Source organism: Anopheles ziemanni (genome assembly GCF_943734765.1).
Source record: "Anopheles ziemanni chromosome X unlocalized genomic scaffold, idAnoZiCoDA_A2_x.2 X_unloc_25, whole genome shotgun sequence".
NCBI classification, from domain to species: Eukaryota; Metazoa; Arthropoda; class Insecta; order Diptera; family Culicidae; genus Anopheles; species Anopheles ziemanni.
The window spans coordinates 282,121-282,500 of record NW_026689791.1 but is presented as its reverse complement, the minus strand read 5'-3'; the positions used below and the strand labels follow the sequence as shown (position 1 = coordinate 282,500).

At 49.2% G+C, this 380-nt stretch overlaps 1 non-coding gene across 1 annotated transcript in view; it reads right to left on the bottom strand.

Annotated features, from left to right (window-relative positions):
- The window catches only part of LOC131292012 (large subunit ribosomal RNA), a 4,091-nt gene extending 3,917 nt beyond the window's left edge, over positions 1–174 (bottom strand). Inside the window, exon 1 of the ribosomal RNA XR_009189737.1 lies at positions 1–174. This exon is cut by the window's left edge and continues 3,917 nt beyond it. This is a non-coding gene — a ribosomal RNA (large subunit ribosomal RNA).
- Positions 175–380: the final 206 nt, after the last annotated feature.

Below are 380 nucleotides of genomic sequence, written 5' to 3'. Positions count from 1 at the left end.
CGGATAGTGAGACGCACCAGTACACGGAATCGGATAGACGGACAGGCCGCCACCCCTACGTGCTGAGCTTCTCCCGTTTCGCTCGCAGCTACTCAGGGAATCCCGGTTGGTTTCTTTTCCTCCCCTTATTAATATGCTTAAATTCAGGGGGTTGTCACACATGAACTGAGGCTTATGTACCTTGCGGTTGTTATCGTCACATCTGGCTTGCGACTACTTTGTTTCAATGTCCAATATGTACCGTTGGACTCGGTTAACGGGCTGTTAGCCCGCGTGTGGTTTAACTCACTGATACCTTCCATTGCCCATACGCTAGTTTGTTTGTGTTCCTTTGGTCAACTTCCATACTTGAATCATTTGTGCTACCGCTGCTGCTTCGA